The sequence below is a fragment of the Corvus moneduloides genome, chromosome 13 (assembly GCF_009650955.1).
Source record: "Corvus moneduloides isolate bCorMon1 chromosome 13, bCorMon1.pri, whole genome shotgun sequence".
NCBI classification, from domain to species: domain Eukaryota; kingdom Metazoa; phylum Chordata; class Aves; order Passeriformes; family Corvidae; genus Corvus; species Corvus moneduloides.
Window position 1 is genome coordinate 19,696,938 of NC_045488.1, and position 27,479 is coordinate 19,724,416.

At 52.5% G+C, this 27,479-nt stretch overlaps 2 long non-coding RNA genes across 2 annotated transcripts in view; one reads left to right on the plus strand and one right to left on the minus strand.

Annotated features, from left to right (window-relative positions):
• The window catches only part of LOC116450377, a 30,303-nt gene extending 25,328 nt beyond the window's left edge, over positions 1 to 4,975 (plus strand). Inside the window, exons 6-7 of the long non-coding RNA XR_004242776.1 lie at positions 552 to 689; positions 4,573 to 4,975. This is a non-coding gene — a long non-coding RNA (uncharacterized LOC116450377). The remainder of the gene's footprint in view (positions 1 to 551; positions 690 to 4,572) is intronic.
• The window catches only part of LOC116450376, a 104,636-nt gene that overhangs the window by 24,629 nt on the left and 52,528 nt on the right, over positions 1 to 27,479 (minus strand). The window contains exons 7-12 of the long non-coding RNA XR_004242775.1: positions 12,938 to 12,987; positions 12,475 to 12,535; positions 11,180 to 11,294; positions 10,144 to 10,437; positions 2,735 to 3,898; positions 1,022 to 1,139 (exon numbers count right to left, since the gene is read on the minus strand). This is a non-coding gene — a long non-coding RNA (uncharacterized LOC116450376). The remainder of the gene's footprint in view (positions 1 to 1,021; positions 1,140 to 2,734; positions 3,899 to 10,143; positions 10,438 to 11,179; positions 11,295 to 12,474; positions 12,536 to 12,937; positions 12,988 to 27,479) is intronic.

Consider the following 27,479-nt stretch of genomic DNA (forward strand, 5'->3'; position numbering starts at 1 on the left):
GTCCTAAAGCGTCCAAGTGCACAGCAACTGCACAGAGATGGGGGACTTCTCTGAGGTCAGGGACCACAGGCTGGGGGGACCAGGGGATGAGCTGCAGCATCACCCACCGCACCTTTCATCACCAGTGACCTCTCCACGGCCCCACTTCCCTACCCAGGTGCTCAGGAGGCAGATGTTTAAACCTGCCAGCCAGAATACGTGCTTCCCTGTCACTGTTCACGTGCCGACATCCCTTACGAAGCCACTTTGGAAATGAATATTCCCATTTTTATGCAAACGGACAGGGAGGAGCTCAGCCCTCTAGGCCAAAGCTGCTGGGCACAGGCACCTTCCAACACGTGCCTGTAACAGAGGCAGCAGGGGAACCCAACATTGTGTTTAATGAAAAAAAGCCCTGCTTCAAGCTTCTGAAGGGTTATTATAAGCTGTGGCGAGATGAAACTCAAGACATAAGTCACTTTGTATTTAATAATACATGGGATCGATTTTTTCCTGTGGAGAAACTTCAATGAACACCTTTTTTTTTTTTTTGTTTAAATCTTTTGTTGCAGGTATTGATTATTCATTGAAAATCTAAACCCCAAAGATGTGACCAAATGATTTCACAAAAAAGGTCTGATTTCTGCACCAAAGCAGGCATTTCCAAGCAGTGACAACCCTTTTGCTGTACAGACATTGCAGCGCTGATGGTGAGTTTATAATTAGCCTGTACAACTGTGTATGCAAACGTACATAACTGCATTTCAGGGGAAACTACTCACCCCCCAAAGCAAAAATGCAGCTACAATGGGAGCCAGAGAAATGCAGCAAGCATTCTGATCTTAGCAGGTAACTAAAGCAGATTAATAAAAGTCAATTTATGACCAAACTGTTCCCAGAAAGGCTCCCACAAAGCCCGCTTGGAGAGCTGTGACATCCAAGCCACCCGTGCCTGCTGAAGAGGCACCACTCCCTGGCTTTACTATGAAATCACTTTCTCACAGAGAAGGTCCAGCAGCCAATGACACCTGTGTTTCTGTACCTGCTGTAACGCGAGGGTGCCATCCTTTTAAACGGGTATTTATGCTTTCTTAACACCCCAGATCTCCTCCTGAACGCTGGCTGTACTGCTGGGATTTATTCTCCGAGCTGGAGGGGGGCTGGAGCAGCCGTCAGGAGACGGGGATTGAGACGCACATGAGACAGGAGCAGGCAGGGGGAGAGAAAGAAAGGAAGAAGATCAATTAGCGATCTAATCCCGGGGACAAAACAGCACAAATGTGGTCCCTAAAGTTCCCTCAAGTCGGTCGTGGGCGTAAGGGCTGGGGAGGGACGCGGTGCTCTGTGACAGAGCCCAGTTACAGCGGCCGGGCACGAGTCCCCAGATCACAATAAGGCAGCTTGAAGGTGACAGATTTCATTGTTGAAGGTGATAAAATTCCGCGTGGCGCGCTGCAAAACAAGGGCTGGAGCTGCGCCCGGAGAGGGAGCAGCGCCGCAGGCAGCGCGGCGGGAGGGAGCGCTCTCCGCTCCGCTGCTCCGCCGGCCTGCGAAGCCCTGGAGAAGGGCCCGGGGCGGGGACGGGTTTGCTCTCGCCTGGCACAGGGCAGGGGAGCTGCTGGGAGGCATTGCCACCTGGGCCGTGGGAGCGCCGTCTGCCGTGGGTGGGCACCCGGGAATGGGAAGGGAAGGGAAGGGAAGGGAAGGGAAGGGAAGGGAAGGGAAGGGAAGGGAAGGGAAGGGAGGATCCTGCAGGATGCACACCGGCCACTGCACCTGCTCCTGCCCGGACTCCGTGCAGCTGCTCTCCCCCAAGTCCCTCCCATCTCCTGTGAGGGTTACACCCGCATAGGCTCGCCATGAACAAGGTGTCCCAAAAGCTTCAGGCTTTGCTTTCTAGAATAACCCCCGATGCTGTTACACAGGTAAAACACCCACCCAGCAAAAGCCTGACCTTTGCTGCCCTTAACACGTGCCCACTTTGCTGCAGTCTCTGTGGAAGGGCTGGGCAAGGACAGGTACTGACTTTCAGTCACACAGAGGTGCAGCTCAGGCTGGACACTGCCCCAGCCAAGCTGCTTGAAATGCAGGAAAGACTCAGTGGCAGAGATGTGAAAACAACAGGAAAATCAAAGCCTGAGACTAAAGGAGCAATTAGACCAGCCTCGGAATATATTTGAGTCAAATCAATCCATACAAGAATTGCAGTCACGGTGTGCTGGTGCCCACACTTCTCCCTCCCTCCCTTCCTCCCTCCCTCCCTCTTCATCTCCCTCTCTCCCTCCCTCCCTCCCCACCCCAGGCTGAGCTCCAGAGTATGCACAAAGTGCAGTGACAACACGTCTCCTAAGATGCTTTATCAGTTTTGCAAAGTCCCAGTTCATCCTCCTCTTGTGGATCCATTTACATATTGATGCATTTATTCCCCTCTCTCCAGGCAGGGCCCATGAGATTAAACTATTTTATTTACAAAGACATTGAGGTTGCAGCTCCTAACAATTAAGTCAGCCAAGATGGAACTTTGCTGGTGCTCTCAGATTGATGTGTGAACAGAGGAATCGGCCTCGTCAGCGATTTGGGAGCAGCCGGGGGGACTGGCTCAACCTCATCTCTATAAACCACTCAATAGCTGCTGCAACTGGGAAAAATGAATTGGGGTGGTGGGAGGCACCAGTGAGCAGAAGGGAGAGATAATGAGGCAGCAGAAGGAGTGATGGATAAAACCAGGAGGAGAAACTTTCCCAGCAGGGCTCACCTTCAAAGGTTGGTACTCCAGAGTGGGTTGTGCCTCCTGGGAACTCACAGGCTCCTGGGAGCTGCCCCTGCTCCGTCTCCCCCATCCAAGCCAGGCACACAAGGCTCCAGCACGTGTTCCCGTTGGATCCTGTGCCTCCCACCAGGTGAAATACGTCCATCAGAGCACCTCAGGCTCCTTAAACACCAAGCTGAAAAGTCACCTGCCTATTCAGGCCGGTATAAATCTGGCACACTATTGCCTCTCCCTGACAGCAACCTCATCCAGTGCCAGCGCTCTTCCCAGCATCTCTGACATTTCAGAATTATATTTAGAGGCCTGGATGGGAATTTAATTTTGAAGTTTTCCACGGCACCCTGTCATATAAATATTCTGCAGTGCCTGCCGTTGGGGGTGTTGGTGCAGAGCGAGCCCGTGCCGCTGCCTCTAATTAAACAGGCCCAAGGAAGGGCACTAAAGAGTGCTGGAACCATCTTAAAAGTCAGCACGTGTCTCCCTATTAATTCTCACCCTGATCTTTTGCATAGCGCTATCGCCAGGCTAATTAATCACCGGTGTGAGCTCGAGCATTAATTGGAACAATGAATCATTTTTTTTGTCTGTTCCTGGCCACTTCTAGCCTATAGGAATGCAACTACTGCCATTACTTTAATAATTATTATAAATATAAAGCCAGCAGCACGCACTACATCGAGTAGGCATTAAAAAAGACGTGGTATTTGGCCTGGAGCATTAACAATCTGGTGCATGTTCAGGGGAGTGATGGATGCAGCCCACTGACAGACTGGAAATGTGCTCCCTGAATCACTTTAACTCAGGACACTTTATGAAGGTGCTGGGGAAAGCACAGGTTTCAGGGATCCAGTGTCTGGATCAACACGCTTCAGCAGGTCCCGGCCACTCGTGGCTTGTTGGGACTTCCAGGGCGCCCAGGCATGGAAACATCTCCATGAACTGCACGAGGGGAGGAGAAGCTGCTGACGGAGCTGTTCCGAGGGATCAGATCATAAATGCAGGGAATGACTCAGGTGCACCCTGCATCCTGCCCAGGAGAAGCACCTGCATGCACAATGCCCAGCTGGGACGTGGCAGGGACAGCGCAGGCACTGGGGTCCGGACTCACCGCCGGTGTCAGGCTGGCAGAGGCACTCCGGGCTTCGGATGCTGGGAAACACAAAGCCACAGGATGAAAACAGAGCTTTTTAGGGAGGAAACAAAAGCTAAAATGTGAACAGCTATAAAGCCCCAGTTTGTCACCCAGAGGACAGCAAGTATTTCCTTTCCTTGCCAGCCTGGAGGCTGGGGAGAAGCAGAAGTGGGTGAAGGAGAGCTCAAGGTGAGGCCCATTATTTACTGCTGCTGATGAATAAGCAAACCCCCACATCATGTTTTCCTCCAGGACAAGAAAAGCTCTGGAGTGTTTAGCAGGCTGGGCAGTTGTTCTTTTCCCCCTCTTGGCGTGTGTTTTACATGCTCTTCCAGCGAGACACAGGCCCACTATTAATTGTTCACACAAAAAACACAGGGAATTCTCCTCCGCCCCCACTCAGACCCAGCAAGACCGAGTGGGGGAGGGCTGGAAAAGTCACCTACTGAGACAGAGGTGGGGGGAATAATGTAAGAAAGATCTAAAAGGATTTGTGTTGGTTTTTAAAAAAATGTAATATACTTCTCTGCGCCAGTTTAAAAGCACAGGCTTGTTTGAACTTCCTAGGGAAGGCGGGAGCGTGGGGCAGGAATTGGCAGGCTCCGATCTGGCTGCTTTCCTTATTATGAGAAAATCCACTCTGGTCTTGTGCGAGGGTATGAATTCTTCATCTCATATTGTGTTTGCACAGAAGCGTGAAATACATCCCGAGCACTGGTGCCCGTCCCCAGAGTACAATGCGAGAACAACGAGGGCACTGAGAATGGGTGAGAACGGGGCCGCTGCTCCTCCAGGGCCCGGGCTCTGCACTGCAGTCCCCACATCCGTGGCGCTGAGAAGGAGAACCCGAGGCACGTATTTCCTCCCCAGTGCTCGGGGGCCCTGAGCTCTGAGCTGCCGTCCCTGTGGGAAGCTCCCGCCTTCCCTTCCGTAAACGTTCCCCCCGCTGCCGCTGAATCACCAAATAATCGGGAGACCCGTGGGAAGGGAATTAAAGGGTGGTTATCACGCTGCCGTGTTCTGCTCACTTTATTTGTTTTAAATGACCATGAAAGCAAAGGGGGGGAAAAGAAAACACACAAGTGGAAACTTAATTGAGCTGCTGAAATGTCTTTAAAGGAGCATTCTGGGCTGGATTGCGATGCCTCGGCTCCCACTGGTGGCATTTGCTCACATGAGTGGGCAGCTGATGAGGCAGCTCGGGACCTTTCTCTGAGTGATCTGTGTCTCCTGCTGCGTGTTTGGAGCAGAGGATGGGCACAGACATCCAGCTCTAGGGGCCTGGAGACACTGCACGTCCCAGAAAGGGGCAGGATGGGAGCGGGCTGCAGGTACCCAGCATTGCTTCGGGCTACACACGTCAGAGTCCTTGTTTCACGGCAGGGTTTGCTACTCCGAGGGGAATATCCATGTTGAGGTACAGCTTTTCCCTCCTGGAGCCAAAGACCATCTGCCCTGGCTCCATTTCTGGGCAGGAGGAAAGGCGAACCCGTTCTCATCGCAGGCACCAAAGTGCAGGCACACGGTGACAAAACCACCTGAAGCCACAAAGTGGCCTTGGTTAGATGCTGTCTCAGGGTGGAGGTTTGGGAAGGGCATTCAGAGGGGCTGCAGAGCCCATGGAGGATTTATCGGGCAGGAGAGTACATCAAGGAGCTGGGCAGCAGCTGGTCCAGGACAGGAGCCCGATCGGAGGGACAGGAACGGTGCCACAGGAACAGGAGGGAACTTCCCAGCAGAAAAGGACCAAAATACGGGGAGAAGACTCTGGCAGAGAAGAGGGAGGAACTGCCCTGACCAACTGGCTGGAGCTGGAATGTAGGAGAGGGGGCAAAGAAAAGCCAAGATGTGGAAAGGCAGGTCCCACAATCCAGCACAAACCAAGCCACCCACACCTGAGGGAGAAGACAGGGCGGGACCATGTGGGAAAAGGGGGCTCAGGGGATCCAGTGTGGGAGCCGAGGGACCTGACAGGGAACCTGCTGGACCTGCTGGAGCAGCCACACTCCGGCTAATCTCCGAGTGGAACAGAACTTGCCTCTGGCTTGTTACACCCCATTTTAGTATGATTCCAATATGCACCCAAGTAAATAAAAATGTGTTTCTCTCTATTCAATCTTCTGCTGGATCTTAAAATCCTTTAACGTGCAGGCAACTCTATCAAAGACCCTTGGGAAGGATCCCTGCATTTTCATGCCTGAGTTCCGAGTCCTGTGCAAATCCAAACAATGGGAGGAGGGAGAGCTGAGCTGCTCTGCCCTGCTGTGTGCACCCCTTACACTGGCCCAGCACTGCTCAAAGGAATGGACCAGCTCCTTTCTGACCCAGTCGTCCAATCTCCTCCCTATGCATGGGTCAACTCCAGCCCAGGAGCAGTTTTTGGGATGCCCTGTCTCCTGCTCAGTTCCTCCTCCCCATAACTCCATGGCCCAGGCGTTTTGCCAGGTGCCTTCCAACCCCAGGATCTCCCAGGAGCCTGGTGCTCTGAAATCCAGTGAGGTGGGGTACACATCCCACTTGGGCTGGGAAGATAATGAAAAGGGCAGCCAGGGATGGGAAGGGGGATGGAGACCTTCCTGCACACCTCCTGCTCCACTGGCTCTCACTAGGTCAGCACTTTCTGGGAATTGCTGTGTTGCCAGATGTTGATTGGGCATCTGACAGGAGATGAATAAAGCCAATAAAGCTCTTATTTCTGGCTATAAAAACAATAATGAAAAGCAGACGGGGTGGGGGATAGGCTGCCCAAGGCCTTCCCAGGCCACACTGAGCCGACTGTAGCAGGACCTACCTTCAGCTGCCTTCCCTTCCTGTTCCCTCCTGCCTGTGTGCCATGAGCAACAGCCCTGAGCTGGAGCACTTGGACGACGCTGTGTACAGTCAGAATTCCTCCATTCCTGTCCAAGGCACTCCCTTTGGTTTACTTTGCCCTGCCAAGCTCCCCAGCCCCAGCCCTCCTCCAGCGCCGTCAGTGCAGAGCTGACCCCACAGTGGGATCAGGGCTCTGCACGGCGGGGCAGCTCCGGCGTCCCCGCACGGGCCAAGTCACCTCCTTTACAGGACGGCTCCCCTGCCTCCAGCGCGGCACGGGAGAGCTCTGTTCCCGTGCCAAAGGCTGCCCAGGCCTCTCTCCCCGAGGCACAGCCCTGCCTGTGCTTCCAGCTGCTGCACAGCTAAAGACCAAGGTCTGAATATCAGGCACTTCCTTCGTGCTCTGCTGTACCAGCCTGGGGATATTTGGCCAGTTCTGAGGAGTTCTGAGATTCTGAGATGTATTTCTGCAGGGAGAGTTGCTGCACAGCTGCCAGCAGAAGAGCTGCCTTTGTCCCTCCCTCCAACAGTGACACCTCTGCTCTTGCAAAGTGCTGCAAAAGGGGCAGATCATAGAAAATCACAGGACCCCAGACTGGTTTGGGTTGGATGGGACCTTGAAGGTCATCTCATCCCACCCCCTGCCATGGGCAGGGACACCTTCCACTGTCCCAGGCTGCTCCAAGCCCCAATGTCCAGCCTGGCCTTGGGCACTGCCAGGGATCCAGGGGCAGCCCCAGCTGCTCTGGGCACCCTGTGCCAGGGCCTCCCCACCTTCACAAGGAAGACTTTCTCCCTAATATCCCATCTAACCCTGCCCTCTGGAAGTGGGGAGCCAGATCCTACCATGCCCACACCTCCCAAAGCCAGGTGACAGCTGCAGATTTGGAGGGTGAAGGGGTATTTATAAACAACTCCCAGGGTTTATAACCTCATAACCAGGGATCTAAATGAGCTCCTGGGCTGCCCCATGAGAGGTCTCGAAGAACCCACAAACCTGAGGGTTGGTGGCAAAGGTCTCATCCTGCCACTCTGCCAACCTGGGAATGCTGGCACTGCCCCATGCACACCTGGCTCTGGATAAACCTGCAGCTCCAGCTCAGTCCATGGCAATCAGAGCAGCCCTGTTCCCTGCTGGGATCCAGGCTGGCAGCTGAAAGGAAATATTCAAATTGTGCATTAACACCATTTTAGGGGGTGGCCACCACCACAGGGACAATGTCCAGCACCACAGGGACAGCATCCAGCCTGGCTGACACACGGTGGCACAAAGCAGAGTTGTGTGACTGTGGTAAGCTGCAGCTCAGGCCTAGCTCTGACTCCTAAGGCCGGGAACAGGAGTTCTTCCCAAACAACAGCACCTTCAGCCCAGAAACTGCTGCAATCCATGTGGGAAAACTTCCTGCTGGACCTCGGAAGGCCAAGGAGTCAATTCCTGATGCACAGGCTGGTGAGCTGCCTCAACACCACAGGTGACAGCTGTGCAAACACCTGCACCAGCAGTGACACACACACCTATGCATTTAACATCTCTGTTTTCCCAGCCCTCCATTGCCAGCATAATGGATTGGGAATGCACATTTAAGGTGGAAAGCATTCCTGGAAACTGGCTGTTCTTCAAAGGCATATTTACTGGATGTTCCAATAGCCACGACTCCATAAACATGCAGTAATATTAGACTGGCTAAAACTATCTGGGATAAAAGAAGAGTGAAACTCCCATTGCCATTTTATTTAATATTTTTATCAATTATCTAAATGACTCTATATAAATCCTTGTCACGGGGAAGTTTGCAGATGCCAACGAGATTGGTGGGAGGGGAACAAGAAGCAGGATCAGACTATCAATACGCTGGGATCTGACACGAGTGAGAGCTGGCCACACGCCAGTGAAACGTGATTTAAACAGTCAGGTGCAAGGTAAGAAATCTGAAACCAGAAACACAGGTTACACTCACACGATGCTGCCTCGGGAAGGAATAGTTTGGAAAAGGACTTGGAGGACACTGGAGATTTGCCGTAGCCCTAAAGCTGCCATAAAGGGGGACTGTGATCCCTCAGTGCTTAGAAGGGACAATGGATGATCCCAGCAGGAAGGGCTCCTCCTGGCACACATCTCCAGGAACCTGCTGGAAGGCCGTGTTCAGGCTCTGTTCCTTCCTTAATGGAGAAAGGGAAAATACAGGAGCGGCTCTGCAAAGCCAAACAGCGACCCTGGGGCTGGGGAACGGGAGCTGCCCAGCGTTCTCCTGAAGGAGCCCAAGGGTCAGCTTGTCAAGGGTGTGACTGAGACAGGAGCTGGCCACTGCTCCAGGCACTGACTGGGATGGCAGTTGGTGGGGAGGGCTTTTGGGAACAATGATACCTCTTCCGAGACAGCTGCAAATTTAACCTTGAAGTAAAACCTAACAGAAACAGCCATGGACCATGTCCAGCACTGGAAGAGCTTCCCAGGGCACCAGGTGGAGTGATGAGGTCACATGTTTTCCAGAAGGGGTTCTTTACCTCACCTCTGGGAGGAATTATACAGGGGGTTGACTACACTACATGTGGCTGTGGGAATCCCTGGATTACTATACTGGAGTCTAGTCCTCGCACAAACTGTTTGGAGCAGGCATCTCTTTGTATGTGGAGGAATGGAGGAAGCCTGTGGAATGGCCCCGGCAGCCTGAAGGACTTTTCCTGGCTGCCTCAAACTCTACACAAGGGGATACTTCTGCTTAAGCTTTACATACTGTAAGTTATAGGGCTGTCTCTTCCCAAATTAAGCAAACAGAGACTCCCTCCTGCCGAGCTGAAAATCTCAGTATCAGTTTCTCCAGTCCTCACCAAATCCTCACCAGTCTGGCTCTGGAGAAAATGCATAAAGAACCCCCGTCTGCTCCGAGTTCCAGCTGGGGAGCTGCACGGATATCAGCGAGGTTTCAGGGTGTAACAGAGCAGAAACCAGCTCAGCATGCTCATCTTCTCAAGCTAAGTCTGTCCTTCTGTTTCCATAGATTAGCTCTTCCCTGCATTCCCCCTGCACAGGATGCCAGCCTGGCCACGGCAGCAGCGAGCCGTGAACAGCGGGAGGTCCCGCTTCATCCAGCACCAGCTCCCACATCCCCAACACTGGCGGCTTTTGTTCTCCTCGTTCCTGTCTGATCTCTCCAGCCCCGTCTTACATTCCTCCTTCAGGGCCCCCTCCGAAAGTTACTCCACAAAACAGGATGCTGCTTTTCTATTTCAAATCCAGGCCTGGCATCGGAGCAAAAATAAAAAGCGATCCATTGTCACATCGAGGCACAAGGGTCTTTCTCTATCCCTCCCTTGGTTTGTGCAAGCTCAACTATCCTAAGTAAAAATTCAGCTGTTTGGATACACAGGGAATACATGGACTCGGGCAGTGGGATACAAGGAGTGTATTTCCTGGATAAAAAAGTGAATCCATTGAATAAACTGATCTTACCTGAACAGTTTCCTGCCAAAGCCAGCTGGGAGCTCGTGTCAGTCACTGGGTGAACTCCGCTTCCCATTGCTCCCATTCAGCGCTGTGTCCCACGCAGCCCAGCATCTCTTGGCTCCTAAATCCCACCTCAGCAGCAGCAACTTTTCCACCATAGACCAGATCCTTGGTGGAGTACCAGGCACAAGTGCTCTCGGCAGAGCCAGGTCTGCCCAGACAGTGCCATCCCTTCCCTTGGGAGCTGCAGCGATTCTAATCATGAAACAAGCAGCTTCCTGACTGCGAGCTATTGCTTCCCTGGAACAACAGCATTTCAGAGGGAATGTGTTATTGAGACAATAAACCAGGCTGTGCATGTCCAGATTAACTTTCATCTGCTGTTTCCGGGAAGGAGCAGCTGCTCTGACAGCTCCCTGCGCCTCCCGTGCCCGTGTTGGTGTTTGCTTTATCTGGAGCAGGGCAGCCCCTTTGAGGGGACCCTCCTGACCTTCCCAATTGCTACAGGCAGGTCCAGGCTGCAGAACTGGAGTCCTTTCAGTCGTGGGAGGAGCCCTAAAGACCCACAGAGCCCACGCTGCTATTGAATGCTCCAAGCCATGGGGCCAGACCAGAGCTACCCCAAGTAATTCCTCCCGAAACACAGAGTGGACCAGCACTGGACATCTCACTCCCCAGGTCTGTTCCTATTGCACCTTCCTGCTTCCTAGTGCAGGTGGGACCTCTAGGAAGCCTCTCTGCCCCTGCTTGTCTCCCTGCAGGACCTCATGGTGTTTCCCAGACAGCTTACACAGCCCAGTTAGCTAAATCCCCCCCCATTCCATTCTGTTCTGGTTCAGCTAAACAAGATTCCCACTAGCAGGAGAGGGAAGGTGGTATGATTGGAGCTCACAGGTTACCCACAGCTGCCAAGAGCAGCTGTGGCTGCCTCATCCCTGGAAGTGTTCCAGGCCAGGTTGGAACAACCTGATCTAGTGGAAAGTGTCCCTGCCCATAGCAGTGGTTGGGACTGGACGGTCTTTAAGGTCCCTCCAAACCTCACCAGTCTGTGATTCCCTGATTATCCTCTCATCTGTGAGTGCAGCCCTCAGAGGTCCATGCCCTGGGAGCTTGGCTTGGACCAGCAAACCCTCAGACTTCTCCAACTCACTGTCAGGCTGTGGAGAAAAGAAAATCCAGAGCTGAGGTTCAGGAAGGGAACCGTGTGGAGGCCCTGAAGGAAACGGAGGTGAATCCCCATAAAGAAATTACCAGGATCATTAAGGATTAATAATTATCTTTGCATCTGATAAGCTATTGGAGCATTAATTTCCTGCGAGTTTTCTGTGAGCAGTTGTGTGTACAACAAATTGTGTGTGAGCTCAGCCCGGCGTTCCCGGGCTCTGAGGACAGCCCGGGTAAGATGTGCTCAGCCACCAGCTATTTTCCAATTAACGTGGAGCTGTGGTGTGATGAGTAATCGTGCACAGAGAGAGAGAATCTTAATTTGCCTGCCCTTAGAACATGTTACTGGGATTTCTAATGGGTGACAAACAATTGCAAATCCTCACCAACCAAAATAACAGGGCCCTGGCCAGTGTCAAGTCTAATTTCACCAAACACCAGGGTCATTACATTCTCCTGTGGTGGTTGCTGTGGAACTGGCACCAGGAATGAGTTATTCTCACTCCACAGGGATTTCAGATTTCATCTTTGCTTCTATCTTTGATTTATTGAACAGATTTATTTTCTGGGTCACATGTTAATATTTTTGCCCTTCTGCTAATGATAAGGTTTGCAGTTCAGTGTCTCATTGGTGAAGGAATCAGGAGTGTGGCATCTGAGTGTGCTGGAAATGCAGCTGGCCACCTTTAGACGCTTCCACAGGCTCTGAAACACTGGTGTTCTCCCGCTTTGCAGAAATCTCAGTTCCAAAGCATCACTCTTCTCCCAGAAATGAATTCTGCCTCAGGAGCTGATTTAAATCAGAGACCAAAATAGAGGAAAAACCACTCTCCTGTTATTTTCACTCTTCCCCTGCTCAGAATCTCATGCAACAAATCAGCTGCTGCTTACGGAACATCTTCCCAACACTGAGCATTTTTCCTGGAGAGGCTGGAAGAGGAGGGCACGTCCCACCGCCGCTGGAGCAGCACAGTCAGCACATCGCCCTGCAAGCTGCTCCCAGCTACTTTCCATCAAACACTGCTGGGCAAATGTTTATGGTGAGAGGTTCTTAAGGCCCCAAAAAATTTTAAAAATGAAGGAAAACTCTCTCCGCGTCCTGCAGGTGATTCGTCTCCCCCCACACCCCCAGTAAAACCTCCCCATCTCCACCCTAAAAACCCCAGTTTGTACCTCCAGATCTGCAACTGCCACGGAGCACCCTGGTCCAGTCAGGGTCATGTTTCCAGCCTCCCTACAGAATTTAGCAAGATTTTACTGCCAGAAAGTAATTTCTCTGCAAAGAAAGACCAGTAAGTCTTGCCTGATCCCTTTAGCTCTGTATAACTCCAAATTTAATGACCCTACACGCTGCCGTGTCCCGTAAATCTTTAATAAAAATATTAAAGAGCCCCAGCAGAGGATCTGCTGCTCAGCCCCCCTCATCACTGACACTCACCCTGAGCTCCGAGCCTTCTTCCCAGTATTTTGCCCTTTTCAATAATAGATTATTTTAACCTTCATTTAGGGAGTTTGGGCCATAATCCATCAGGCAAAATTTTCTTAAAGCCTTGTGGACAATCAGATAGATTTATACTATCTAGCCTGATAGTTATTTCATTAGCATAAGTGATCATATTAGCCTGACATGATTTACCTGCAATACATCCATGCTGACTCACTCCTATTACAGTAAATTTATTCATCCTAAAAAAAAAAAAAAATTGAGCTATAAACTAACTGTAAATGAACATTTTTAGAAGAACAACATTCCTCTGGAATCTCTGCCTCCTGTCCTCATTTCTGTTGGGATGGAGCACAGGCATTTTGGGGTTGTTTTGGGAACGGGCCAGACTAAAAGCGAGCCAGAAGGCACAGGAACAAGTGGACACATGAAAGAATTATCACTGCAGAGAGGGCAGCCACAGTCAAGGACACTTGACTCCTTTCACAGAGAGACACAGCACCAGGAATTAAGCCTGGCACGAGACACTCAAAATGGGATTTATCTGATCTGATTTCCTACAGACCCTGACGAAGCCCCTTGGGCAGGAGAGAGAGGAGCAGGTCCACCTCGGAGCTTCCAACCACAGACCCACCACTGCCTTCTACTCCTAATGGGACTACTAAAGCCCACCCCCCAAAGGTAAGAAAGCTGTGGCGTGGCCAGACGATCTGCTTCTCACGGCTCCTTCCCCACCTGGCGGGCAATCATGTTCTTCCCTAAAGGAAGCTGAATGCAGCTGCCAGGCCCCGGCAGCAGCGCCAGCCTGCAGGGATTGCTGCGGGCACAGCTCACAGGCACTCCCTGGGGCCTGGGGTGCAATTCCAGCTCTGCTCCTGTCCTCTTGTGCCACCTTTAGGCACAGCACCTTCCTCCCGGAGCTGGCTTCCCCTCCCACCTCGAGCCTGCCTTGGTTAAACCCTGAACTCTCCGGATATCTCCCAGAGTCTGCTGGGCAAAGATGTCTAAATCTGCTTCCAACTCTTTCAGTCAAAGCAGAGACTTTTCTTTCATTTTGCTGTTGGCTGAATGTTCAGTTGAGATTCCTCCCACGGCATTTAAAGATGGGAGAGGAGGGAGAGACTTTTTATATGGGCAGGTAGTGACAGGGCAAGGGGCAAGTGGTTTTAAACTGCCAGAGGGCAGGGCTGGATGGGATATTGGGCAGGAATTGTTCCCTGTGAGGGTGGGCAGGCCCTGGCACAGGGTGCCCAGAGCAGCTGGGGCTGCCCCTGGATCCCTGGCAGTGCCCAAGGCCAGGCTGGACATTGGGGCTGGGAGCAGCCTGGGACAGTGGGAGGTGTCCCTGCCCATGGCAGGGGGTGGAATGGGATGAGCTTTAAGGTCCCATCCAACCCAAACCATTTTGGGATTCCATGACTTGGGAACTTAACCACATAAATTAAAAGTTTTGTAATTTACGTAAATTAAATTTTGTCTAGGGAAGCATTTTGATATGAAAGGATGCTCACGAAGGCCCCCTCCACAGGCAGCTCTTGGATAATCATGTTACCACCTGTATCATTAAAGTACATTTTAATTTCAACCCTGCTCTCCAAGTCAATGAAGCCACATTCAACACCATGCTGAGGGCAAAGTCAGTCAAGTAGTTATTAAATGGTCACAGTTGAGAGGTAGAACAAAGGTCCAGTCATTAAAGCATTGGAAAACTGGGCCTTTTCCACTGTATAATCCTCTGTCAAGCCTCCCCACTGGTTGGCACCGTAAAATAATATAGCCAGAGATGATATTTTTTCCCTCCTACATAAACTCTCATTTAGTTTCTCGGGGAAAAGAAAAACCTTTTCAAGCTCTTAAGAGTTTGAAGAGAAAAAAAGTTAAGTGTGACAGTCACTGAGGCGTTTCCAGGCTGCTGTGCTGGATCAAGGGATGAGTTGTGTCCTTGAGGAGGAACAGGCACCAGTGAGGATTCACCCCTGACCAACCAGCACAATTCAGTGGAACTGAGGCTGGTCCTTTAGCACCATTGACTTCAAAAGGTTTTAAGCACATGTTTAAAATTGTGGGAGGCTTTGATAGCCTGGGATCTTGGTCAAATCCAAGGATCTCTCTAGGAAAGGAGGAGACACTGTCCCCAAGCACAGGACACACATGGCACTCCACATAACCCCTCAATCAGCACATCATCTGTGCCCTCCCAGGGAATCTGAGTCTCTTCTCGATGAGCACCATCAGCGTCATGGCAGTGCTGCAGGAACCTTCTCCTTAATTACACGGGACCGCTGGAGCAACCACGCGCTGTGTAATTAGTCCCAAAATGAAGTATTTCAGTAACTTGCATTTACCAAGTGGTGCTGCCATCCTGATTGCCAGCCACCATAAAAAGATGTTCTTCTTACACAGGAAAACAGATTTTTCCTGCTTCTAGGATGCTGCAGATTGGAGAATTTTTCCAGGCTTTTCAAACATCGAGTCCTGTGTCCTTACAGATCTCAGGGTCAGCACTGACAAGGGAGCTTATCAGGCACAATGATCTCTGGAGCAGGTTCCCAGCTGGATTAAGCACTGCTGTGAAGGGAGGAAATCAACCCAAAAACTAACAGGGAAAATGACAGCCTTTCTGCCGTTTGACAGAGATCTTGCTTTTCCCTCTTTTTTCCCTCGTACACGTTCATAATTTTGTAGACAGGTAATTACATGTCTGATGTAAAGACCACCCCTCCTAGTTCAGGCTTCAAAGCTGGCAGAATTCAGCTGCAATTTCATCCCAGCAATCACAGATCCAGCAGAAATGCAGCTGGGATGGAGGTGGAAGAGCTCACTTCCAGTCGAGGTATTCGAGTGGGAGACATGGAATCAGCCACGGAGCTGCTGCTCCTGCCTTTACCTTCATCCTCCAAGCACAGGCGAGACCTGAAGGAATGCAGAGCTGAGCTCAATTCTCCCACAAGATGGGTATCCAGGCCCCCCTGCCCCCACCTGAGCAGGACTGCACCCAACCTGCTCTCTCAGGAAGGGAATTAAGTGGGGTGAGCCAAGATACCCCTAAACCCGAGCCTGTTTCCTACAGCCAGCTCAGCATCCCAGCCCTGCCGTTCCCATCTCTCCCACCCCGGCCGTGGCAGGGCCAGAGCCAGCTCAGTCTGCCCGGCCTCTCTGCCCAGGCGTGCCCTTCCTTCCCCACGGAGCCCCACAGCCACATTCCCTGGGACTGCGAAACTCCCGGCAGGCAATGGCTGGCAGCCACATGGGCCAGTGAGCACACGTTATGTGGGGAGGGCAGCAGCGAGGAACACCTCGGGATTTAGGGCATGGTAGCCCAATCTTCCAGCTTCCTCTGAAGCACGGAGTGGACTCTGCTCAGGAGAGGAGCTGGTGTAGAACTCAGAATCACAGAACATTCTGAGCTGGAAGGGACCCACAAGGATCATCAAGTCAGTCCCACTCAAGTGAATGGTCCATACAGGGGTCAAACCCACAAGCCTGGCATTATTAGCACCACGTTCTGACCAACTGAGCTAATCCCAGTGAAGAACTACAGGGAATTTTCACAAGGACACTGGCCCAGAGACTCTGCTCCTTTGTCAGGAGCTGGTCTGGGGGGGTCAGAGCGAGAGCTGCACTGCCAAGGCTGCCAAGATCAGGCGTAAATGAACATATCAAACAACCAGAGAAAAAAGCAGGAGGGGAGTGAACAAACATTTGCTTTAACAGCAGCTTCCACTCACCTGGATCTTGTCAAAACACCTTTATCTCATCACCAGCATCAGCATCAGCGCAGTGCCATCCTTGTAGGGCAAACAAACCTTCCCACAAGATGTGAAGATGAAGAGTGAAAACAGCTTCACTGGTTTTCTAGTGACAGAATGGCCAGTGGAGAAAACTGATATTCCCTGAACAAAACCAAAGACTGGGTAGGAAATGAGCCCTGAAATTACCATCAGACATTTCCCTGTCTAACAGACGTTGTTCTGGAGGTCTTCAGTCATTGTTATCTCAGGGCTGTGCCTGGCATCACTTCTGTCTGACACATACACATGGAACAAGCCAGAAATGTATCCAAAGTGCTCCTGAGAAGCTCCAGCCCTGGGGACTGTCCCTCTCCAGCCCAGGAGATCTGCTCACACCATTACTATTCTTACCACTTTCCCAGCACCTACATTGAATATCCCTTGTTGCTAAGTCCATTCTTGCCCTCCCAGCACTGACCCATCCCTCCCTCTTTGCCAGAGCATCATCCCCAGGTGCTCTCTTGCCCAAACACTCCCAGCTCCCTCTGTCTGTTCCCCAGGCAAACGTTCCCTGGATCTATGATCGCTCCAACTTGCTGCTCATCTCTGTCACTGTGTGCACCTCCTGTCTCCCCACTGAGGTAGGGACTGCTTTACACATCTTTCAGGTGCAATTTCTATTTTATGAATAAAAGAAAAGATCTGGTCAATCAGAGACGTGGGAAAAAAGACACAGGAGCCCTGCCTCTGCTCAAAGACGCCCAAAGAGCAAAAGCCTAAAATACGCTGCGGATGAGAAGATAAAATCAGGAGCATCACAACTAAATTGGGATGTCTGGTCACTTTAGCTCTGTCACAGCTGTACCCTGCCGGTGCTATTGAAGCCTCTCAGCTGCCCTTTAGCAGCACGTCCCTTTCTGAAGCTGCCAGGCCTTTGTTCCTCCCCAGAATAGTGTCCCGCTCGTGCACACAGGGGCAGGGCAAGGTTGGACACTGTGCACTGCATTGTACTGTCAGCCTAAATAGAAGCTGATGGGATAATAATTAATTGCAGTCTCCCTGTAATAAAAGACAAGACAAAGCCAGAGATATAAATAAAATCATCAAAGGGACTCACAGAATAGGAGCTGTGTCTGCATTTTGTGGGCAATTTACAAGCCAAAGGAAGGTTGGGAACCCAAGGACTGAAAAGCAATAAAAATCTATGGAGCCCTCACAAAACCGTGACAGCTTCTCGCTGATCTGTCTTGTTACCAGGCAGAGGTATAAATTCCCTCAACACCTCTGTTGTTTAAGGAGCTGGAAAGGGAAGGGAAAACCACGGCTTGAAGTGAGAGTGACCCCCAGCTCACTCAGCCCCGCACAGCGGGGAGGTGCCCTCGGAAGAATGGAGGAGACAGAAGGCACCCAGCTCTGCTCCGGGGGCAGCCGGCTGCCAGCAAAGCACCAGCCTGGAAACGGGGCTGCAGAGCTCCGGCAGCCCCAGGGCTTTCATGGAGGCGTTTTTAACTCTCTTTGTGCCACGAGGGCTCCTTTCCTTATGGCCTGCACAAAAGCAAACCCTGCCCTGACCTGCACCTTGCCAGGGCCAGCTGCGTGTCCCTGCTCCCCGGCTGTCACCACCTTCCAGCTCAGGGGCGAGAAGTGGTGACGAGGCACAGCCAGGGCTCAGAGGGCCCCGACACTGCCCCGGCCTCGGGCAGCTGCAACCTGCAGACACGGGAGGGAGGACAGAGGGGAATCCTCCCCCTGCTCCCTCCCCATGAGGCCGTGAGAGAGGAAAATGGACAGAAAAGAGGGTGGACATGAAGGGAGGGGAGGGCAAGATCCTCTGTCCCGTTTAATGCCTCATTCTCACTGAAGTCGGACAAACAGGTTCCTAAACACCCTCAAAGCTGGTGACGTGACACATCCCTCTGCTCAGCAGCCTGCCCTGATCCCCAGATCTTCCCACTCAGCCTCAAGGACAGAAGGACTGAAAGAAGATGACCAGGTGCTCTCATAAAAGGGGGATAGGTACAGCCCTCCCAGACATCTGGGCCAAACAGCTGCTGGTCCAGGCCCCTTCTCCTGGGAAACGGGCCATTGTACATTCAGCTCATCTCCATATGGCCGTGAGTCCCACCACAGAGACACACAGGCTTCCCTCATTCATCCCTGAAGTGGATGGAGAGGGCAGGAACAGTGGGAAAGCAAGGAGGAACGCCCTCAGCCTCTGTGGTAAAAGCTTCTCTTGCTAAGCGTGTGCATAGCAGGGACAAGCTGGAAGCACAGATCCCAAGCCCCAGCCCCACATCTGAGCTTTGTTTTGTGTTTCTATTTCCTCCCCCTGACTTTTTTGTTTTTTTTAAATTCTCCTTTTAGAATCTTCTTCTCTGGCTAAACCAAGCCAAGGTAAAGAAACAACAACTGATTGAAAGGAACTGACATTGCACAATGTCCTGCTCCCCCCGAAGGCAAACACGATCCTCTTCCCAAAGAACAAATAAGTCCTCAACTAAACAGTGGCTTCCTTAATGGAGCCGGCAAAGTCCTTCTTCCACCCGACCCCTAAACAACAAACAAAGCAACCAGAGAGGAAAGTCACCTCCCTTTCCCTTCTCCTGCCTTGCCAGGACTTTTCATCCCCGCAGCAGCGATGCCAGTGGGAAAGGGGCTCTGCCTTGCTGGGGAGCTGCTGGGCGGTCCCCAGAGCAGGGACCATCACGGACCAGCTGCTGCCCCGTGCAGCTCGGCCTCCTCAGCAAGGACAGGGGATATGGCCCCAGCTAGCCCCGGGGCAGCACAGCTCTGGCCAGCCCAGGAGCTCAGGCTACAACTTTTGCCTTTGCTTCCAAGTAGGACACAGAACCAGAGCTGGCTTGGTTGGATTTCGGGACCAACTCTTGGATCTAAAAGGAGCAGCCTGTCTGAGCTGAGGGTCAGCCACACCTTACCAGTCTGAGCAGCTCTCTCCGTGAGCCCTTCTCTATGCACAGAAGTTGGATTGATTATTTTAAAGGTCTTTTCCAACCTAGTTGATTTTATGATTGTGTGACACTTGGAGGACTTGGAGGGATGATGCCCAGAGCAAACTCAGCAGTGCAGCATCCCCAGCCTGGCTGCAGGGAAGGGAACTCAAAACGGATCAACCAGAGAAGTCTCCTGTCACCTGGCAGGTATCCTGATAAAGCCCATCCTTGTCTGGGTGCAGAGCTGGAGCTGATGGGTGGTGTGGGGGAGAGAAAGGCAGACTGAGAGTTAATCTGTGTCCTTGAATCTAAGCAAGTTGAGAGCTGCTACAGAGAGTGGGAGAGATCTGGAAAGCACCCAAACGTTTGTGGGGCCTGCCACCAGATTCTCCCTCTAGTTTACAAGCAGTCCTGTGGGTAGGGAGGAGGGATGGAGGCTCCAAGTGCTGCCGAGGGAAGAGCACACTGTGGGCACACGAGCAGGAAAATCAGAGCCCAGCTGCAGCTTTGCCAGCTCTGTCACTGCCCACTCCCGGGGACCACCCTTGTGCCATCTGCCAGCTGGGGTGGCGTCTCACTGCTCCCTAATCTGGCTCAGCCAACACAAGCTGTCTTTTTCCATACCCTACACGTGCATGAGCACTCCCCTTCTGCCTCCTTGTCCCTCCGTGGGAGGGATGGATGGATTGGGAATGTACATGAGGAGTTATCAGCACACTGCTGGTGTGCCACATTTCACATCCAAAGTTTCCTGAGGTTTTAAAAGACCACAGCCCAGCTTGCTCCTCAGGAGCCCTCCCAATGCAGACCCATGTCACACATCCCTTAGCCAAGGCCATTTTTGGAGGGATTCGCTTTGTGCTCTTTAGGGCAGCCTTGTACTGCCAGACACCACAATGGAGCCACGGGACACAGGGATTCTGGACCCATAAAGTCTCCACAGACTGCAGCTTGATAAGGAAGGCGGTGACAATCCCTATTCCCTCACCCCAAGAGCTTTCAAGGCTGAATTCAGTCACCATGAAGCTCAGAACTGGGGAACAGCATCTGGCCAAGGTCTTTGGTGGGTGAGAGCCATTAAAATGCTGTGTGCAGCCTGCCCTCTGTGCTAGGAGGACACAGGCCTGGTGAGATGAGCCCCACAGCCCCAACACCAAACATTTCTTAGAGCACTCAGCCAGGAAGAGCCTCCTTGCCCAGCTGGTTCAGAAGTTTCTTCTGCCAAGGGCACAGTCCTGGTTGTGCTCCTGACCTGAGAACCAACATTGTTCCTGAGCTTCAAATCCAGGGCTCACCCCCAACCCCCCCCAACTGCATCCTTTCCCGCAGCTCCAGTGGGCTGGATGGCCACCAGTGCCTGCTGGGGGGGAGTGTCCCGGGGCCGCTGCGGTGACCCAGGGCAGGCACTGCAGAGCCGGAGGTCAGATCCCGACAGCGCCGGACTCGGCACAAGAAGAGCGCTGTCAGCAGGGCCGTCACACAGCCCTGTGTGACCCTGCCCTGCACAGAACACACACACGAACAGAGCCACTTCCCTGAGCTGCAGGAGCAGCCCTGGCAGCAGAGGGGCCGTAACCTTTTGCTGAAATACAGGAACTTCAAAACATCACGTTCTGGGGATGGAACAGACGCTCATCTATCACACCTTCAGCTGTAAGATATCCCCTTCCTACCAGCAGGCTTTTTTTAACCTGCATCCAGGCAACGGGAACTGCTCTCGCTGATGGAGTCGTTACTGCACGCACTGGCACAGCCAGCCCGAGGTAATTCCTGCTCACGGGCAGGGGAGGGACAGCTTGGGAACGGCTCCTGCTCAATCGTCCAGAAGGTGATTAAACACTGCGCTGCTCAGATCCACACTGGCAGCCAGGCAGGAACAGGTCAGAGGTGAGGAGGGAGGATCTCGCCATGTGAATATCGAGTTTAAAGAGAAGCCTCTCCCTCTGATCCCATTTCCAGCCTCGTGTGCAGCGTGAGCGGGAGGAACAGGTTGGAGGAGAGGCTGCCTGTGCTGTGCTGTCACAGCAGCACCCAGAGAGGAGGGGACTTGGGCCCAAGCTTAGAAACTACTCCAAGCTGTGCATGGAAGGAGGGGAAGGGTGCAGGCACCTCCTCTGCCCACCCTCCGCACGGATCCTGGGCTATTGCTCCTTCAACCTCGGCAGGCTGATCGGCCTGTCCTGTTCCTGAGCCCTCCTGCCTGCTGCGCAATTTAGGAAGAGCGGCCCGGGTTCTGCAGGGTGTGAGCACACCCACACGCTGAACCAAACGCAGTTCAAGTTTTTTCATCAGGAAGTGATAACACCTGGACTTTGCGTATCTATTCAGAGTAGTTTAGCAGTTAGTAGTTAATACCCTCAGTGATAGCATGTGTGAAATGCAAGCAAGAGCTCTTTTGATCTTCTGTCCTCGTGCTCCTGGATCCTGACCCCAAGGCACGAGGAAACACATGACTACAGCCGTGGGAGGGGGGTGCTCATGTCCCACAAAGAACATTGCAGTGTCCTCTCCTGCTCTGCACTCCAAGATCTGCTGTCCTGTTACAGCCTGCTGGGATTGTTGGAAGGAGGCAGCTGGGTGAGAAACCATGGATTTTAAATAAAAACAGAGGGATCCTGATGGATATGGCATACATACACAGGGGCTCAGCTTTCCCCAGGGCTGGACAGGTTCTTGAGCCTTGTGAGAAGTCAAAGATGATGATACCAGATGCTCATGGTGCTCCAAGGCACCATTCCCCTCTCCTCAGAAGCTGCCCAGGTGTCTGCACCTGCAGGCCCATCAGGGGAAGGCAGAGCAAGAGCAGAGCACACAGGATGGCCATGACCATCTAATCAAGGTGTGCTGCTAATGCCATGAGGAAAGAAACGCCATACCTTGCAGTTTATTTATTATTCTGTGTGCCCCAAGAGCAAAACCAGACACCAGCAGCTCTCCCTGCTGTAGGATTCTTGGAGAGAGCACTCCATCCAGCTGAGCTCCCACAGACGAGTGAGGGCTGGATCAGGACTAAGCAGGTGTGTTAAACTCTCCCTCTAACAGAATTTTTACAGCCCCTGAGGTGTTGCAGCCTTACATTAATGCTGCACTTGACTTTGCAGGCTCTGTCCTTCACTCGCAGCCTCATGATGCCGAGGTGAATCCTACAGAGCCATTTTCCTGAGCTCACCCTCCCAGGCACATCAGAGTCACCTGCCACAGCTGTGAAGCAGCTCAGAGGCAGCAGCAGCATCCTGAGAGGCTGTTGAGGGCAGGAGGGCAGAGCTGCCAAGTCCTGAGGGGACCTGTCAGCCTTAACTTTATCTGCTGGAGACCTGCAGGCCCTGAGCTCACACTTGCGGAGCCCTGCAGTGCTACAGCAGTTCCTCTGTTCTTTACAAGAGTTTTCTTCCTCCACAAAAGTGTTGTTTTACAGGCATTTCCTTCTCACGACGTGTCCCCCACAGCGTGTCGGGGTGGTGCAGAGCTGCTGGGGGGACATGATGTGACTTCCTGACCACAGTTCTGTGAACTGGGCAAGAACAGGCAGGCCCTGAACCCAAGGGACCTCCCACCCTGGGCTTATCATTCCAAGGCCTGGTTGCTCCATAGACCTGGTGCATGGTGGTGTGGTCATGGAGCCATGAGGATCAGAGCTGTGTGGGAGGCACTGGACTGCCATGGAGGGCTGTGGGAGCAGAGCTACTTGGGTCACTTGGCGAAGACTTAAATTACACTGACCATAGTGTACTCCAGGGTTTAGGACAAACCCCTTCTTAGGGGTGAGCACAGGGGTGACAGCCAGGGGCTGGGTGCTGGCTGCTGGCACGGCACAAGGCACAGCTCCAGCTCAGCGGGGCCATTTGTTCTCTGACTTCATCTTCATCTTCATCCCTGGGCTGTTCTGAAGGGAAGTTTGTGTGAGACAAATGTGTATGGCACACAATGCCAGCTTCAGAGCAAGCTGTGAGGAAGCAGATTGAGCTCTCTGTGCAAACCAACAGCGGAGCCATTCCTTGGTGGCTTCTCTTGTGGGACACTTCAAAGGCACCACGCAGCCACAACGCCGCTGCGGCCCCGGGGAAGGACTCGCTGAATACCCTCCGTGAATGAGAAGTAAAAATTAAGCAGTTCCATTTGGCACGTGCAGCCCAATAAAGATCCCTGAATGCTCAGCTTCTCATTGAACCCAAGGCAGGCTGTTAATTCGTTATTCACTTCCCAGCCTGGAAGGAAAAGCATGTTATACCCGAGGGCCAGAACTGATGAACGGAGCCATAAATCAAGCAGTTTACAAGACCAGCAATTAGGAAACAAGCCGACAGAAGGGAGAACTCTGTCAGTAATAAAGCAGACACACCACAGGATCTGCTGAGTGCTCAAAGCAACGGGGGACACGCAGTCCTTTCCACACTCCATCTCTAATTCTTCCAATCATTTGCTGCTTTTTCCCTCTCCCTTCTACTTCCTTTTATTTCCTCCTGCCCTCTCTCCAATTTTTCCTCTGTTCTCTCCCCCCTCTCTTCCAAAAAGCCTATTCTCCCAGTGAATGCAAGAACACACCTGCTGAGCAAATGGATTTGGCAGCTGCTGCCGGGGAGCAGAGGCACGTGCTGGGCACCAGCAGGCACAGGAGAATGGATATGGGCAGTCCACAGGTGCAGGGTGCTATGGGGGGAGCTGGGTGCTGCTGTCCAGCCCAAGGACTGCACAGTGAGGAGCCCCTGGGCAGGGCACAGGTCCTGGGATGGTGGTGCTGGGGGAGCAAGTGGCAGTGGCAGAGTAAGGAAGGGATGGGGTGGCTCTAAACCACCTCGCTTGTCTCCTGCCCTTCTCATATGCTGGATCCAGCACCAGTCAGATCCAGCTCCCTTGACTTTGACAGTAACTTCCAACACCCTCCCAATGTGTCCTGCTCTCTTCCTACTTCCTTATCCTTTGACATTCCTCCAAATGATCTTCTGGAGTGGGGTTACTGGGTGGCCAAGGGGGTTTAGTGGGTTTAGACCCACTGCTGGTCCTGGTCCCACAGGCAGCTCTGCACCATGTTGCCCCCATAGGACCCCCCAGAGAAGGGAGGCACTGCCTGGGGCTGGCTGGACACTCCTTCCCAGATGTTGCATTCCTGTGGAGCAGCGCTCAGGCAGAGTCAGCCCCAAGCAGCTGCTCCTGCACACAGCACAGGCACACACTCATGAAATCCCAGTGCAGGACATGGGCTTGAACCACCTCTCACATCCCCCCCTGCTCCGTGCACTGCCACAGCTCCTGGACATGGCAGAGTTGGGAAATCACAGCCAGAGGTGAGAGATTTTGCCTGTACTAGCCTTTGGCACCAATCTCCCTGACACAGGAGGAATATGGCTATTTATGAGCCTCCTTTTATCAAGGAACAAGGGAGACCAGGCACTGCTCCAGTCATCCCAAGACCAAACGGATCAAGTTATGCCAAGAATTAAGTGTGCGATATTCCAGTGCAGCCTGGAGAGACCTTATGTTAAGAATAAGCATCACTCCAATGCCCTCCCAGCAGCTGATCTTGAGTGGAAAGGCCAAAGATTTGTCTGGAAGAGTTGTCCATGAGAGGAGGAAACATCTCCTCTAACCTTGAGCAGAGAGAGGTTAATAATCCAGCTCCCCCAGCGCTGGGGCTGCGAGGCTTTGATGAGCTCTTTGGCAAGCGCTGTAGGAAGAGGCTGCAATGCAAAGTTAAATAATTAGGTCACTGCAGAGCACAAGGAAAGAAAGTAGCAATATTCTCTGATTCCAGAGAAGGAGCAAACAGCTGGATTTCTGGAGGCAGGCTGCATCAAGCTCCACGAGGAGTTGGGGAGGGGAATGGGTTTCAAGGTCTTGGGAAACGCAAATCCCAGACACAAGGCCATGACAACAAAGCACACTCAGCAGCTGGGACTCCTTGGGACAAGATGGGAAATCCTCTTCCAAGGAAGGTTTTTCCCACTCAGATCTTGGCAAGCCACAGTGAGCATTTACATTTCACTTATCCAAGGTCTCTCTCAGGCCAGCCAGCCATGGATTTCACTCCCAGAACAGCCGGACAGTTCTGAACTACCATGACTCACCCCAAATGTGTTTGTGTTGGTGTTTGATGACAGGGGAGATCCCAACAGACGTGTGTGGTGTTTGCCTCAGGTATCCCAATCCACGTTCTTGCAGCCCCTGGGATTCCCAGAGCCATGCAGGGAGCACCCACGGAGCTGTGCTGCTGTTCATCACCTCTGAGCACAGAGCCCACAGGGAAGTCACAGGTGGTGATTCCTTCCTGCTGCGCCATCCCAAGTCTCTCAGCTGTCCATGGTGCACAGGAAAGAAGAACATGAGGGAATAGCAACTGCTGGCACTTGGGCCAAGGGTTTGTTTTCCCAGGAATGTCACAGAGGATTTCCACAGCATCAGGTAAGCTTTGAGTGGCACTTGAAGAGAATTCCAGCCGCTCGGCTCTGCCCTGCTCCGGGAAGGTCAGAGCTCCACAGTGAGCCATATGCTCAGCCTTGGCTTCCCCTCTCAGTGCCAGGACATGTCTGTGAGGAAGGAAGCCAGAGGGAATGTTGACGGATCGCCTCCGAGACGGAGCCTCTCCTTGGCTCCCACCCTAATTAACCATCGGAAGGGCCCTGCCTTGCCAATAAAGAGTGTGGGGTTGGTAATTAATTAGTGGCCTATTGGGATCCCAGCACCTCTTGCCCAAGCCCAGCTCCTGGATTGATACAGACAGGATTTAATGGAAACACAGTGGATTTCCCATTCTGGCCTTGAGCTCAATAGAACTGGTTTTTGAAGGAACCTCATTTACAGTCCTGTCCTGCAACTGATTCTTGGCTCCTCACCCTGCAGGTACAGGAGGGACTGCCTGTGGAATGCAGGAATGACAGCGAGAGAGCCCCTGAGCTGATTTGTGAGCTATTTATGTTCTCCATCCTCCCTGCATAGGAAACCAGCAAGAGCAGAAGGACACCACAATCCTTTCCCACAGTGAGAAGCTGGAGGTGGAAGGTGTCCAGGAGCTGGAACAGGGACAGCAAACCAAGGCTCAGGAGGTTCTTTTCCTCTCCTATGACCAGGGGTGACACTGAAGCACCAAGGTGGCACGCCCAGGGGAAAGGGCAAGGGCAGAAAGCGCATCAGGAAATCAATCAGGGCAGACCAAAATATCTTTTAAAGATGCTCAGAAGACAAGATGAGGAGCAGCTGCCAGAGGTCAAGGGATGATCTCTCTGGCCTGGGATGGAATAAGACTTTCCTAAGGGTACTGAGGGTCTGGCACCATGTATGATACCCACTCTGCCACATCCCACCCAGAGATCCAAACCAGAGCCAACTGCAGCATCCTGCAGATGCACAGAACGTGCATGGGTTTGTGGGCCCAACCAGTGACAGAGCTCTCAAGGGCAAAGAGTACAGAAAAGGAGGTCACCCTGCTGAGAACAAGGTGCTCAGAGCCAGACATAGCCCAGTATCAGCAGTGGGACAGGCCAGAACAGCCCTGCACACCAGGAGAAAGGAGCCAGAGCAGGGGCAGACGGGATAAAGAGGAAACCACTCTGCCTTGTGAAGGGAAAAGATGCTCCTTACCCAGCCAAAAGGTGCCAGAACCACATCAACAGTTCCCCAGATGACAGTTTTATTCCCTTATCCTAAAAATGAGAACAGGCCACGTGCGGGTTCTCACCTCCTGGTCTTCCTGTAGCCACTGTTCCTGCAGACTCCTGCCCTCGGATTCAGCCATGTTTATCCTACACCCCAAATACACCGGCTTTAAGCCCGTCCTTCTCAGCCACCAAATGCTCGGTTTTCTTCCCTGCTCTCACCTTCCATCTTCCCTCTTGAACTGGGTGAGCAGGACCATCTGATCCACAAGCCTAACTTCACAGAATCATGGAATATCCTGAGTTGGAAGGGACCCACAGGTTGTCCAAATGCTTCTGGGGCTGTGGTGGCCTTGGGGCCCTGCCCACTCCCTGGGGAGCCTGGTCAGTGCCCCACCACCCTCTGGGGGAGGAACCTTTTCCTGATTTCCTACCTAACCCTCCCTGACACAGCTCCAGCCGTTCC